At 48.7% G+C, this 13,509-nt stretch overlaps 3 non-coding genes across 3 annotated transcripts; all 3 read right to left on the bottom strand.

The window, feature by feature from the left end:
- Positions 1–544: 544 nt before the first annotated feature.
- LOC142679484 (U2 spliceosomal RNA) lies at positions 545–735 on the bottom strand. Its single transcript, XR_012852728.1, has one exon. It is a non-coding gene; the product is annotated as a U2 spliceosomal RNA (small nuclear RNA).
- Positions 736–1,855: 1,120 nt separating this feature from the next.
- LOC142679483 (U2 spliceosomal RNA) lies at positions 1,856–2,046 on the bottom strand. The gene has a single exon (XR_012852727.1). It is a non-coding gene; the product is annotated as a U2 spliceosomal RNA (small nuclear RNA).
- Positions 2,047–3,168: 1,122 nt separating this feature from the next.
- Positions 3,169–3,359, bottom strand: LOC142679482 (U2 spliceosomal RNA). The gene has a single exon (XR_012852726.1). It is a non-coding gene; the product is annotated as a U2 spliceosomal RNA (small nuclear RNA).
- Between the last annotated feature and the right edge of the window lie 10,150 nt (positions 3,360–13,509).

Genomic DNA, 13,509 nt, shown 5'->3' with positions numbered 1-13,509 from the left:
TAACATAGTAACAAATCCAAATTGCTGCTCTCTTTGTAGGCAAGCAAGGGTTTGTTGCAACTTCAATTCTTACTTCTTCTTGAAATGTAGGGACCACAGTACATTCCATCACATCCATCTAGTGTACACAGGTAGGTCCATTGTGACGGGCGGGCGGGCGGGCTGGCTGCTTTAATGGCTGTTTGCTGTTCCCCTACTCCACTCCACTATTTGACTATGGTGCTGCATCAATCAGTGGCTGGCTCAGGTGCAGCTCTTTAACCTACCTAGGAGGGAGGGCGGAGAGAAGACAAGGAAGGTGAATGAGCTGTTCCAATGTGAAATGCCGGAAACACAGAAACACAGACGACACAAAACAAGAGGTGGCAATGTATTAATTAATTGCATTTAATAAATTAGCTCATTATCACACATGACTGTACAAATGCATTGTCCAACAGGTGTTGAAATAATGGGATTAAAAGGGGAGATCCCATCCGAAAGACAAAAACAATGGCAAACACAAAAAGCACTTTTGGAATCTGATTTTAGTAAACACATAAGGAAAGGGTGCACCGGTCCTGGAAATACTGCAATACCAGGTCAATGCGTGGAGTGGACAGAGCAAGCTCTATTTCCATCTCCCTGTTCTAAAAATCCATTTAATATATGGTCCCCAGATAGGGGACGTATCAGATATTAAACTGATAAGAACAGATACTACACTTGATCTTAGCCAAAAGGCCGAGAAGCGATAACCCGAACGTGCCGCGCGTTTTGCTTCTTTTGCTTGCACCACAATGCAGTGCTGAAAGAGGAGGAATCGACATAAAAACGCCTTCCCGGCAACGCCCAAATGCCCTCCTGCCGTGCAAACACTGGCAGCAGCAGCAGCAGCAGCAGCAGTAAGTGTATGCCCACTGCCACCCCTTCTCCTTTCACACCTCGTATCAGCTTTAATCCAGTCCAGTGCTGCCTGCTGAGCAGCACTGACCAACACTGCCTGGGCCCAGGCTTTTATCTCTGAGGCCCCATTATGATGTCAGAAAGCTGGCTCTGGCTCCTGAGGTCTCCACTATGACACGTGCAAAGTTCCGTCTGAACTTTATATAAGACGGTGCGGCTCAGTCAGTCACTCAGTGTTGCCTGAGAGGGCAACACTGCAACAGCCGGCCCCCAGGCTGTCTTTTTTTTGCACAGCTAGTTGCCTCCAGGAGGCCACAAGAGGGAGACAAGGGACTGCAAAATGGAAAATAGGCATCCACCAACTTTACAGACAACTTGTTCTCCTTGCTCCTACAACCTCCATCCTTGCACAGTTTGTTATTCTTCCAGGTAACATAGTAACAAATCCAAATTGCTGCTCTCTTTGTAGGCAAGCAAGGGTTTGTTGCAACTGCAATTGTTACTTCTTCTTGAAATGTAGGGACCACAGTACATTCCATCACATCCATCTAGTGTACACAGGTAGGTCCATTGTGACGGGCGGGCGGGCTGGCTGCTTTAATGGCTGTTTGCTGTTCCCCTACTCCACTCCACTATTTGACTATGGTGCTGCATCAATCAGTGGCTGGCTCAGGTGCAGCTCTTTAACCTACCTAGGAGGGAGGGCGGAGAGAAGACAAGGAAGGTGAATGAGCTGTTCCAATGTGAAATGCCGGAAACACAGAAACACAGACGACACAAAACAAGAGGTGGCAATGTATTAATTAATTGCATTTAATAAATTAGCTCATTATCACACATGACTGTACAAATGCATTGTCCAACAGGTGTTGAAATAATGGGATTAAAAGGGGAGATCCCATCCGAAAGACAAAAACAATGGCAAACACAAAAAGCACTTTTGGAATCTGATTTTAGTAAACACATAAGGAAAGGGTGCACCGGTCCTGGAAATACTGCAATACCAGGTCAATGCGTGGAGTGGACAGAGCAAGCTCTATTTCCATCTCCCTGTTCTAAAAATCCATTTAATATATGGTCCCCAGATAGGGGACGTATCAGATATTAAACTGATAAGAACAGATACTACACTTGATCTTAGCCAAAAGGCCGAGAAGCGATAACCCGAACGTGCCGCGCGTTTTGCTTCTTTTGCTTGCACCACAATGCAGTGCTGAAAGAGGAGGAATCGACATAAAAACGCCTTCCTGGCAACGCCCAAATGCCCTCCTGCCGTGCAAACACTGGCAGCAGCAGCAGCAGCAGCAGCAGCAGCATTAAGTGCATGCCCACTGCCACCCCTTCTCCTTTCACACCTTGTATCAGCTTTAATCCAGTCCAGTGCTGCCTGCTGAGCAGCACTGACCAACACTGCCTGGGCCCAGGCTTTTATCTCTGAGGCCCCATTATGATGTCAGAAAGCTGGCTCTGGCTCCTGAGGTCTCCACTATGACACGTGCAAAGTTCCGTCTGAACTTTATATAAGACGGTGCGGCTCAGTCAGTCACTCAGTGTTGCCTGAGAGGGCAACACTGCAACAGCCGGCCCCCAGGCTGTCTTTTTTTTGCACAGCTAGTTGCCTCCAGGAGGCCACAAGAGGGAGACAAGGGACTGCAAAATGGAAAATAGGCATCCACCAACTTTACAGACAACTTGTTCTCCTTGCTCCTACAACCTCCATCCTTGCACAGTTTGTTATTCTTCCAGGTAACATAGTAACAAATCCAAATTGCTGCTCTCTTTGTAGGCAAGCAAGGGTTTGTTGCAACTGCAATTCTTACTTCTTCTTGAAATGTAGGGACCACAGTACATTCCATCACATCCATCTAGTGTACACAGGTAGGTCCATTGTGACGGGCGGGCTGGCTGCTTTAATGGCTGTTTGCTGTTCCCCTACTCCACTCCACTATTTGACTATGGTGCTGCATCAATCAGTGGCTGGCTCAGGTGCAGCTCTTTAACCTACCTAGGAGGGAGGGCGGAGAGAAGACAAGGAAGGTGAATGAGCTGTTCCAATGTGAAATGCCGGAAACACAGAAACACAGACGACACAAAACAAGAGGTGGCAATGTATTAATTAATTGCATTTAATAAATTAGCTCATTATCACACATGACTGTACAAATGCATTGTCCAACAGGTGTTGAAATAATGGGATTAAAAGGGGAGATCCCATCCGAAAGACAAAAACAATGGCAAACACAAAAAGCACTTTTGGAATCTGATTTTAGTAAACACATAAGGAAAGGGTGCACCGGTCCTGGAAATACTGCAATACCAGGTCAATGCGTGGAGTGGACAGAGCAAGCTCTATTTCCATCTCCCTGTTCTAAAAATCCATTTAATATATGGTCCCCAGATAGGGGACGTATCAGATATTAAACTGATAAGAACAGATACTACACTTGATCTTAGCCAAAAGGCCGAGAAGCGATAACCCGAACGTGCCGCGCGTTTTGCTTCTTTTGCTTGCACCACAATGCAGTGCTGAAAGAGGAGGAATCGACATAAAAACGCCTTCCTGGCAACGCCCAAATGCCCTCCTGCCGTGCAAACACTGGCAGCAGCAGCAGCAGCAGCAGCAGCAGCAGTAAGTGCATGCCCACTGCCACCCCTTCTCCTTTCACACCTTGTATCAGCTTTAATCCAGTCCAGTGCTGCCTGCTGAGCAGCACTGACCAACACTGCCTGGGCCCAGGCTTTTATCTCTGAGGCCCCATTATGATGTCAGAAAGCTGGCTCTGGCTCCTGAGGTCTCCACTATGACACGTGCAAAGTTCCGTCTGAACTTTATGTGGTGGCCCGTGGGTGGCGGGGAATGCAGGAACCCAAAATGGTGGATACTGGGCTCTCTGTCTTGTGTCACGGTGGTATTTTGCCTTGCAGGCCTTCCCACCTCCCAGGGACACACACACACAGTGATGAGGGGGTTGCACAAGAGGATGATGATGACTGTTGTTTCCCCCGGGGCACTCCCTTGGTGGCTGACTCCTGTCTGGTGTTATTTGGGGTGCCCTTGGTGTAGAGTGCAAATAGAAGACAGGAGACGGTGGTGGCAGTTAATCAGGAGAGCTTGCAGCACACTTTTACTTTTCAAGATGGAGATTGTACAATACAAATATGTCATCCAAATTCAGCTCAATCAGTGTAGCCCAATACTAAATGCAGGAGTGCTATTATCTCTCTACTCACAGTCTCTCTTTCTGGACTCTTCTGGCTCCTTGAGCTGTTATTCCAATAAATCTCTTTAGGCCTGTCTTTCTCTGTAATCCGCAAATGGCTGAACTCAGGAGCACCTTCCCTGTGCCTCCTGCTGCATCCCCTCCTAGCTCACCACACTCACCACTCCCTAATTAACTCCTCCCAGCTTCTGTTACATTATAGAAAAACACTCCGCATAGGCTGAAACACAATGTCATAACATTTCTGAACCTGTAGATGGCAGCATAACACAACACATGAAGACAAACATAGTTTTCATAGTAGTGCTCCTGTGGGACACTACATACACCCCCTCTTTAAATAAAGCCGTCCTCGGCGTCCGACTCGCCAGGCGGCAGGTTAACCTAAAACAAAGGTTAATCACAATTGCAATAATAAACTAAGAGTCCATACAGTCTCTGAGGAATATGAGGATATAATGCTGAACAGGGAAAATGTCCAAGAGTCCTTGTCATATGAACTGGGGAAAATGAAGGGCTTGTTACCCAATTGGGATGTAAACAATACAATGTCTCTGGTGAAGGATAATCCAAAAATGAAGTCTCAGATTCAACAGTTCAATCTTGATATCGAGCTGGCATCTTACCTCGGGTAGCTCTATCAGATCTCCTCAGGGGCTCCTCTATAACAATTTCAGGGTCCCTGGATTCCTCTGGACCAGGCCGGAACTCGGATGACGAGGTCACTTGGTCTTCGCCGGGATCAAGAACAGTTCTTGGAACAAAAATAGACAGCCAAGGTTGGAACAGCCAATCAAGAGGGGACATACTAGTTGTTGGCGGTAGCGGTTCAGCTGCAGGAGATTTCTCAGTTGTCTGTGGTTCTGCTGGTACCTCTTCCTTTAGGCAGAGCTTGAGACGATTACGGTGGACGACTTGGGAATCTCGGCCTTCGCGCACAATCTCATAGACATCAGTCCCAGGGTGCGGGATGGACTTAATTGTGTATGGTTCTTTCTGCCACTTGCTGTCCAACTTACTTGAACGATGGTTGTTTTTCAGCCACACACGGTCTCCAATTTGGAAGGGTTCTGCTTCGGCCTTTTGATCAAAACCTGCTTGTTGCCTTTGATGAGCATCTTCCATCCGTCTTTCCACAATCTCGTTGGCTTCAGCCAGGCGACGCTGGTGATCACTCACCCACTCTGTGTTTGGCAGGGGGTTGATAGTATCTGGAACTTCGACATCCATGGCCAAGTCCGAAGGCAATTTGCCCTGACGGCCAAACAGGAGATAGTAAGGAGTGTACCCTGTGGAGCAATGCACAGTGTTGTTATACAGGTACACCAATTCTGGCAGGAGAGTCGGCCAATCAGCCCTCTTCTGGGACGGAACAGTTCTTAACATCCCAATAAGAGTCTGGTTCATCTTTTCACATAAGCCATTACCTTGTGGATGATAAGCGGTAGTTCTCAGCTTCTGACAGCCATAGAGGGAACACAACTCGTGGAACAGTTGAGACTCAAATGCGGAACCACGATCAGTCAGGATCTTGTCCGGACAGCCATAGGGGAGTACGAAATTCTTCCAAAAGATGGCAGCGGTGGTCTTGGCAGTCAGGTCTTTCACTGGCATAGCTACCACGAACTTCGTATAGTGGTCAATTATAGTTATAGCATAAGTATACCCAGTGCGGCTTGGTTCAAACTTGACATGGTCAATGGCTACCAGTTCCAGCGGTCTATGACTGATGATGGGGTGAAGTGGGGCTCTCTGGTCATGACGCTCTCCTCGGCTCTGAGCACAGGTGGGACATTCTCGGCACCACTTCTCTATGTCGTCTCTCATGCCAATCCAGTAAAATCGTCGGCGTATGGTATCTTCCGTTTTATGAACCCCAAAGTGTCCCGATCTGTCATGGTAGGCTTCCAAGATGGATTTGGAATCTCGCCGGGGTACCACAATTTGATGTAGACGCTCACCCGTTACGGGATCCAGGGCAGTCCTCTGTAGTAGACCTCTGGACACGAAAAGTCGATTCCTCAGTCTCCATAGACAAATTAATTCCTGATCAGCTTGACCTCTACGTATTCGGTCCGGAGTCCTCTTCTGAAGAAGGGAAGTCTGCAATTCCTGTAGGTTTCTACTCTCCCGTTGGAATCTAGCCCACTGTCTGGAATCTTGGGAGCAGTCAGGAACATTTGGTTGCGGATGTTCGTTTCGCTTCCTCTGAGCGATCACCGAATTCTGGGTTGCAAACTGAGCATAGAATGTAGGCATCTCTACCTCTTCACATTCATCATTACATCGGACCAGTTCTTCACCCACAGGCAAACGGGATAAGGCATCGGCATTCACGTTGGACGCACCAGTCCGGTACTTGATCACAAACTGATAATTCGCCAGTCTGGATGCCCATCGCTGTTCAAGAGCTCCCAGTCGCGCTGTATCCAAGTGGGCCAGCGGATTATTATCCGTGAAGACGATGAAGGGTGTTGCAGCCAGGTAATCTTTAAATTTTTCGGTCACTGCCCACACAAGGGCCAGGAATTCCAGCTTAAAGGAACTATAATTCTGGTCGTTCCGTTCAGCGCCTCGAAGACCTCTGCTGGCATAAGCGATGACTCTCTCTTTCTGGTCCTGTACCTGCGACAGGACGGCCCCCAATCCCTTCTGGCTGGCATCAGTATACAGCCTAAAGGGTTGGTTGTAGTCAGGATATCCCAGGATAGGTGGTTCGGTTAACAGCTGCTTCAGCTTCTGGAAAGCGGCTTCATGGGCTTCAGCCCACTCAATCGGGATCCTTCTCTTCATAGCTTCCTTGGAGTGACCTCTTAACAATCCCTGGAGGGGTTCTGCAATCTGGGCAAAGTGTGGGATGAACCGTCTATAATACCCTGCAAATCCCAAGAAACTTCTCACCTCCTTGACTGTGGTAGGGGCTGGCCAGCTCTTTACTGCTGCTACTTTGCCTGGGTCAGGAACCACTCCTTCTGCACTCACGACATGGCCTAAGTAATGGACTTCCAGCTTCAGGAGATGACACTTGGAGGGTTTCACTTTCAGGCCATATTTGATGAGGGTTTTGAGGACTTCTGCCAGGTGCTGTAGGTGTTCCTCATAAGTCTTTGAGTAGATGATTACGTCGTCCAGGTACAAGAGGACGGTCTCGAAGTTTTGGTGACCCAGGCAGCGTTCCATCAGCCTCTGGAAGGTTCCCGGGGCATTGCATAGCCCAAAGGGCATACAATTAAACTCGAACAACCCCATGGGAGTAGTGAAAGCAGTCTTTTCCCTATCTTCGGGAGCCATAGGTACCTGCCAATACCCGCTGGTCAAATCCAGAGTTGAGAAGTAGGCAGCAGACCCCAAAGCAGTCAGGGATTCTTCAATGCGTGGCAGGGGATACGCATCCTTGTGAGTGATATTATTGATTTTGCGGTAGTCCACGCAGAATCTAATGTTGCCATCCTTCTTTTTCACCAGGACTAGGGGTGCAGCCCATGGACTGTAGCTCTCCCGAATCACATCTGCGTCCTTCATCTCCCGAATCATTTTCTTCACTGGCTGGTACATGGCTGGTGGAAGGGGACGGTACCTTTCTTTGATGGGTGGATGGACGCCGGTAGGGATGGTGTGCTCAATGATAGTAGCCTTCCCAAAATCCATAGGATGTTTACTGAAGGCTTGTTGATTGTCTTTGGCCACCATCAGGGCTCCTTCGATCTCCTCTTCGGTAGTATTAGCATCGCCAACATGGATCTCGGTCCACCAGGGTTTTGTTGTCATCTCAGGGGTAACTTGATTCTGGGTAGCTTGCTGGAACACTGTAGTCTCAGGGCTCCAGACATCTTGGAAGAAGACCTGTGAGAGCTTAGCAACTGGACGGTATTTACTCAGTACCACAGCCGTATCACCAATGTTCAGGAGGCGAATAGGTACCCTCCCATTAGAAACAGTCACTAGACTTCTGGCTGCTAGCACGGTCGGATGATCTTCCAGAAGAAGAGGTTCCACAAGGGCCTGGTAATCTTGACCTTGCAAACCTGGACGAGCTCGACACCACAGAATGGTTTCCGTCTCTGGTTCCAGAGTCACTGGTTGTGAGTCCATGATGCGGGCACGGCAGATCTCACCCTTTTCATTCGTGAACCTCTGTTGGGCATTCAAGAGACGGATAGCATGCTGAATTGCATTTTGATTGGAGACAGGGACTGTAGAAAGTGCTCGGTGTAGGGCATCTAGCATCTCTTCATAGCAATTCCTAAGAACATTCATGCCCAGCACCACTGGTGGAAAGTCATCATCCCAGACGTTCACTACAATTACGCCTTGCTGGGGCAGTTCAGTTTCTCCCATCTGGATCGTGGGTTCCCAGTAGCCCCGATGGGGTATCGATTGTCCATTACTGGCTACAATGTTAAGCCACGTGTCTGGGGGTTGTATCAGCTGGTCGAGGTCCCAGTACTTCTCAAACCAACTTCTCTGCAGAGTGGTGACTTGAGAGCCAGTGTCCAGTAAGGCCGACAGTGGGATCCCATTTAGGTGGATCGTAATCACTGGACACTGCCCAATGTACCGGGGAATCCATTCTGGTGTTGTGGGACCTATTGGTCTTCCTCCCGAGGGGCGGTCCTCTGCCTCGGGGGATTGTCGTTTAACTGACGACATTCTCTTTCAATATGGCCAGCTCTTTGACACCTACGACAAATGGGTCTTCCGGTGGTATCAAATCTGTCAGAAGAGCGTCTACCCCAATTCCGGTAACTTTCCCCTTCTGATCGGTTACTGAACCTGTTACTGGAGTAGCGGCGGCTTTCTTTCTGGCGTTGCTCCATATCTTCCATTTTCTGGCACATTTTACTGAGGCTCTTGGTGAGGACAGCAATTTGGTCCCTCAGTTCACCAACTGGATCTTGAGCTTGCATGTGAGCACACTGAGCTAGTGCAACTTGACTTCCCGCTGCTGTAGGATGATCTACTTGCGACTCCGTAGGAGTCTCTATGGAATAGGGGAAAACTTTGGCTTGAACCCCTGCCGCTTCAGTCCCCAGGATTCTAATTGCGAGCTCTTTAAAGTCCAAGAAGATACAGCTTGGGTTCTGGGAGGCCAACATTCTGAGCTGACTTTTAAGAGCTTCAGATGCAGCTCCTTCAACAAACTGCTCCCTTAAGGCCTTGTCAGCCTCTGCAGCCTCTAAGGGTTCTACTTGCATAATTGCCCGCTGGGCCTCCTGCAGGGATAAAGCAAAGTCTCTCAATGACTCACCGGGCTGCTGCTTCTTTCCAAAGAATCTCATCTTGAGCTCTGCCACAGTCCTTACTTCAAATGTGGCACGCAATCGGTCCAGTATCTGTTCCACTGTTTTTTTCTCTGTTCTGGGCCAGGATTTCACTTCTCTTAATGCTGCGCCCTCTAGTTGTCCTATCAATATCTCAACCCTCTGGTCTGTTGAGACAGGATACAAACGGAACATGGACAGCATCTTCTCTTTGAATTCCCTCAGGGAATGAACTTCGCCTTTGTAGCGAGGAAGCCATGGTGCTCCAAAGTAATAGGGCATAGTGAGTGGCATCACTTGCGCTGTTGGAGGTGACCCACTGGGGCTTGGAGGGCCGTTATCTCCGTCGTCAGACATTTTCTGCAATAAGTCCTACAGTAACCCCTAGCAACGGGTGTTCAATTTCAGGCTATGCACTAAGCCTCTTTTCCGGATATCTTTTCCGGTGTCTCTACACTGTTAACTGCCACTTTTTACTTTAAATCTCATTTACTGGCCTATTCAGGCACTCACCAGCTTTCTCTTAGCTGCTCCGCTGTTTTCGCGGGTTCTCTTGCCCAGCTCCTTGCCACTTCCAATATGGCGGCGACTTGGCGGGAAACTTTTATTCCGGCTGTATCGAAATGTCTGTAACTCTGCTCCGGCTGCGATAATCTGGCTCCGGCTGTGGCGCATCAGCGCTGACTTAGTTCATAAGGCACAGAGGCCATAGATATCCTGTTCGTGACGCCAAAATGATATGTGGTGGCCCGTGGGTGGCGGGGAATGCAGGAACCCAAAATGGTGGATACTGGGCTCTCTGTCTTGTGTCACAGTGGTATTTTGCCTTGCAGGCCTTCCCACCTCCCAGGGACACACACACACAGTGATGAGGGGGTTGCACAAGAGGATGATGATGACTGTTGTTTCCCCCGGGGCACTCCCTTGGTGGCTGACTCCTGTCTGGTGTTATTTGGGGTGCCCTTGGTGTAGAGTGCAAATAGAAGACAGGAGACGGTGGTGGCAGTTAATCAGGAGAGCTTGCAGCACACTTTTACTTTTCAAGATGGAGATTGTACAATACAAATATGTCATCCAAATTCAGCTCAATCAGTGTAGCCCAATACTAAATGCAGGAGTGCTATTATCTCTCTACTCACAGTCTCTCTTTCTGGACTCTTCTGGCTCCTTGAGCTGTTATTCCAATAAATCTCTTTAGGCCTGTCTTTCTCTGTAATCCGCAAATGGCTGAACTCAGGAGCACCTTCCCTGTGCCTCCTGCTGCATCCCCTCCTAGCTCACCACACTCACCACTCCCTAATTAACTCCTCCCAGCTTCTGTTACATTATAGAAAAACACTCCGCATAGGCTGAAACACAATGTCATAACATTTCTGAACCTGTAGATGGCAGCATAACACAACACATGAAGACAAACATAGTTTTCATAGTAGTGCTCCTGTGGGACACTACATACACCCCCTCTTTAAATAAAGCCGTCCTCGGCATCCGACTCTCCAGGCGGCAGGTTAACCTAAAACAAAGGTTAATCACAATTGCAATAATAAACTAAGAGTCCATACAGTCTCTGAGGAATATGAGGATATAATGCTGAACAGGGAAAATGTCCAAGAGTCCTTGTCATATGAACTGGGGAAAATGAAGGGCTTGTTACCCAATTGGGATGTAAACAATACAATGTCTCTGGTGAAGGATAATCCAAAAATGAAGTCTCAGATTCAACAGTTCAATCTTGATATCGAGCTGGCATCTTACCTCGGGTAGCTCTATCAGATCTCCTCAGGGGCTCCTCTATAACAATTTCAGGGTCCCTGGATTCCACTGGACCAGGCCGGAACTCGGATGACGAGGTCACTTGGTCTTCGCCGGGATCAAGAACAGTTCTTGGAACAAAAATAGACAGCCAAGGTTGGAACAGCCAATCAAGAGGGGACATACTAGTTGTTGGCGGTAGCGGTTCAGCTGCAGGAGATTTCTCAGTTGTCTGTGGTTCTGCTGGTACCTCTTCCTTTAGGCAGAGCTTGAGACGATTACGGTGGACGACTTGGGAATCTCGGCCTTCGCGCACAATCTCATAGACATCAGTCCCAGGGTGCGGGATGGACTTAATTGTGTATGGTTCTTTCTGCCACTTGCTGTCCAACTTACTTGAACGATGGTTGTTTTTCAGCCACACACGGTCTCCAATTTGGAAGGGTTCTGCTTCGGCCTTTTGATCAAAACCTGCTTGTTGCCTTTGACGAGCATCTTCCATCCGTCTTTCCACAATCTCGTTGGCTTCAGCCAGGCGACGCTGGTGATCACTCACCCACTCTGTGTTTGGCAGGGGGTTGATAGTATCTGGAACTTCGACATCCATGGCCAAGTCCGAAGGCAATTTGCCCTGACGGCCAAACAGGAGATAGTAAGGAGTGTACCCTGTGGAACAGTGCACAGTGTTGTTATACAGGTACACCAATTCTGGCAGGAGAGTCGGCCAATCAGCCCTCTTCTGGGACGGAACAGTTCTTAACATCCCAATAAGAGTCTGGTTCATCTTTTCACATAAGCCATTACCTTGTGGATGATAAGCGGTAGTTCTCAGCTTCTGACAGCCATAGAGGGAACACAACTCGTGGAACAGTTGAGACTCAAATGCGGAACCACGATCAGTCAGGATCTTGTCCGGACAGCCATAGGGGAGTACGAAATTCTTCCAAAAGATGGCAGCGGTGGTCTTGGCAGTCAGGTCTTTCACTGGCATAGCTACCACGAACTTCGTATAGTGGTCAATTATAGTTATAGCATAAGTATACCCAGTGCGGCTTGGTTCAAACTTGACATGGTCAATGGCTACCAGTTCCAGCGGTCTATGACTGATGATGGGGTGAAGTGGGGCTCTCTGGTCATGACGCTCTCCTCGGCTCTGAGCACAGGTGGGACATTCTCGGCACCACTTCTCTATGTCGTCTCTCATGCCAATCCAGTAAAATCGTCGGCGTATGGTATCTTCCGTTTTATGAACCCCAAAGTGTCCCGATCTGTCATGGTAGGCTTCCAAGATGGATTTGGAATCTCGCCGGGGTACCACAATTTGATGTAGACGCTCACCCGTTACGGGATCCAGGGCAGTCCTCTGTAGTAGACCTCTGGACACGAAAAGTCGATTCCTCAGTCTCCATAGACAAATTAATTCCTGATCAGCTTGACCTCTACGTATTCGGTCCGGAGTCCTCTTCTGAAGAAGGGAAGTCTGCAATTCCTGTAGGTTTCTACTCTCCCGTTGGAATCTAGCCCACTGTCTGGAATCTTGGGAGCAGTCAGGAACATTTGGTTGCGGATGTTCGTTTCGCTTCCTCTGAGCGATTACCGAATTCTGGGTTGCAAACTGAGCATAGAATGTAGGCATCTCTACCTCTTCACATTCATCATTACATCGGACCAGTTCTTCACCCACAGGCAAACGGGATAAGGCATCGGCATTCACGTTGGACGCACCAGTCCGGTACTTGATCACAAACTGATAATTCGCCAGTCTGGATGCCCATCGCTGTTCAAGAGCTCCCAGTCGCGCTGTATCCAAGTGGGCCAGCGGATTATTATCCGTGAAGACGATGAAGGGTGTTGCAGCCAGGTAATCTTTAAATTTTTCGGTCACTGCCCACACAAGGGCCAGGAATTCCAGCTTAAAGGAACTATAATTCTGGTCGTTCCGTTCAGCGCCTCGAAGACCTCTGCTGGCATAAGCGATGACTCTCTCTTTCTGGTCCTGTACCTGCGACAGGACGGCCCCCAATCCCTTCTGGCTGGCATCAGTATACAGCCTATAGGGTTGGTTGTAGTCAGGATATCCCAGGATAGGTGGTTCGGTTAACAGCTGCTTCAGCTTCTGGAAAGCGGCTTCATGGGCTTCAGCCCACTCAATCGGGATCCTTCTCTTCATAGCTTCCTTGGAGTGACCTCTTAACAATCCCTGGAGGGGTTCTGCAATCTGGGCAAAGTGTGGGATGAACCGTCTATAATACCCTGCAAATCCCAAGAAACTTCTCACCTCCTTGACTGTGGTAGGGGCTGGCCAGCTCTTTACTGCTGCTACTTTGCCTGGGTCAGGAACCACTCCTTCTGCACTCACGACATGGCCTAAGTAATGGACTTCCGGCTTC

The sequence above is a fragment of the Rhinoderma darwinii genome (genome assembly GCF_050947455.1).
Source record: "Rhinoderma darwinii isolate aRhiDar2 chromosome 2 unlocalized genomic scaffold, aRhiDar2.hap1 SUPER_2_unloc_55, whole genome shotgun sequence".
Taxonomy (NCBI): Eukaryota; Metazoa; Chordata; class Amphibia; order Anura; family Rhinodermatidae; genus Rhinoderma; species Rhinoderma darwinii.
Note: the sequence above shows the minus strand (reverse complement) of the source record. Positions and strands in the feature narration are given on the sequence as shown.